This window comes from Lactuca sativa, chromosome 4 (genome assembly GCF_002870075.4).
Source record: "Lactuca sativa cultivar Salinas chromosome 4, Lsat_Salinas_v11, whole genome shotgun sequence".
Taxonomy (NCBI): Eukaryota; Viridiplantae; Streptophyta; class Magnoliopsida; order Asterales; family Asteraceae; genus Lactuca; species Lactuca sativa.
In genome coordinates, this window is record NC_056626.2 from 87149693 (window position 1) to 87151569 (window position 1877).

The following is a 1877-nucleotide window of genomic DNA, read 5'->3' on the forward strand; positions in this document are numbered from 1 at the left end:
CAAGTTGTAGTCTAAGGATCTTTAGGAATTACATGATAGAATTGCTTGATTTATGATGCCTAATAGCCTAGGTGAATTTCTTGATATGCTATATGGAATTGGCATTATTATTGTGGTTGCTTAGTGTTTGCACCATAGTTGTACATAACTAAGATTTTATAGCCTAAGAATGTTTGATTTAAAATTATTTCCTATTCCTTGTTTGGTTATGGGCTTAGGGTGGAATAAAGTATTCAACTGTCTATAGAATTCAGTGTTATGTATGATTAGCATGTACGAGCGGCCACAAAGTTAGTGGAAGTTTCATGAGTTAGTATGATTATAGAAGGAAATCATAAGGAATTATTAGCCACCGTTGAGAGATTGAGTATAGGATGTATGCATATCCTAGTATTTTGGGTTTGTCGGCTGGGTGGTCCATGACGATCCTTTGAGACGAATACAGGTAGGTGTGGAAGATTGTATGGGCTCGTACTACTAGAAGCACATGTAATCTACGTATATAAAGGAAGTCACTATGCTCGAGTATTTTGTGATCTCATGATGTTGTAATAGTATGAATTGTGACTTTTGTAATGTATTCCAGTTTGTTTTTTAGTATGCCGATCACTAAAGGTTCTGGATCAGAAGTTGGTGGCTCGGAGAGCCTACGGTTCATTGATGACGAGATTCATAAGATGATGACCACTCAGCTAACCATAATTGTTAAGGAGGCGATATCGGAGACATTTGGGTCTATCAAGACCGCGATTATTGAGCTTTTTGATGAGGGATACATTGTTTTTGTTGAGGCTGATGCTATTGTAGCCACTACAATTGTTGTTGGTGCGAGAATCCATGAGAGAAGAATGGTCCAGTACCGGGACTTGAGTAACACGAATCCCCCAGAGTTTGACGGGGTCAAGGAACCGATTGATGCTATGAGGAGGCTATTTGACTTTGAGGATTGATTCTTCACTTTCTCATGCCCAAAGGACCATAAGATCATCTTTGCATTGAACCTTGTTTCTTTAGGGGAAAAGGACTGGTGGAAGCTGGTGACTGATGCTTATTCTCAAGTGAAAAAGGTGACAATGAGATGGGAGCAGCTCATGGATATGTTCTGTACTTAGTACGTTCCATTTGTTGAGAGGGAGAGGTTAGCCTAGGAGTATATTTTTTGTTGAAGCAGACAATATAGTCGATGAGGAGATCACCAAGATATTTACTGAAATAGACCTTTTCTGCCCCTAGTATGGTGCTTCGGGGAAGGTTCATAATACCCGTTACTTGAGCAATCTCAAGATGGATATCCATGAGTTTGTATCGACACATAGGTATAGCTCTCTCTCCGAGCTGCAATCATTCGCTCAGAGGAAAAAGATTGAGATTGAGACTCTAACTAGAGAGAAGAGGAAGACCTCGGTTCAGACACATCTAGAGAGCAAAGCGGATCAAACCAACTGATTTGCGACCCAAAGGGAAGAGGAGTCACACCTCCAAAAACTAAGGGAAGGTACATGAGGGTGTGTGTCGATCAGTGACTGGGTGCCACAAGTATGGCAAGAAGGGCCATTTTCTGAGGGAGTTTCGTCAGCCACAATAGTCAGGCCCATCATGGGGTGCTAGTATTTGTTATCATTGTGATCAGGTGGGCCATGTAAATGCCTAATATCCTTTACTTGCTGCTAGACCCGTGCAAGCACCTACCCCATCGAATCCTCAGATCATAGGTGGCCAGGGCAACACCTAGCGTATTTAATGGTATGTTTTCATTTGTTATTATGTCAAATTATTTCCTATATTCTTATGATTGTATTTTAGCTAGGTACTTTCTTAGTGAATTCCTTACCTGCTCTTGTGCTTTTTGACTTAGGTGCGAGTCAGTCCTTCGTATC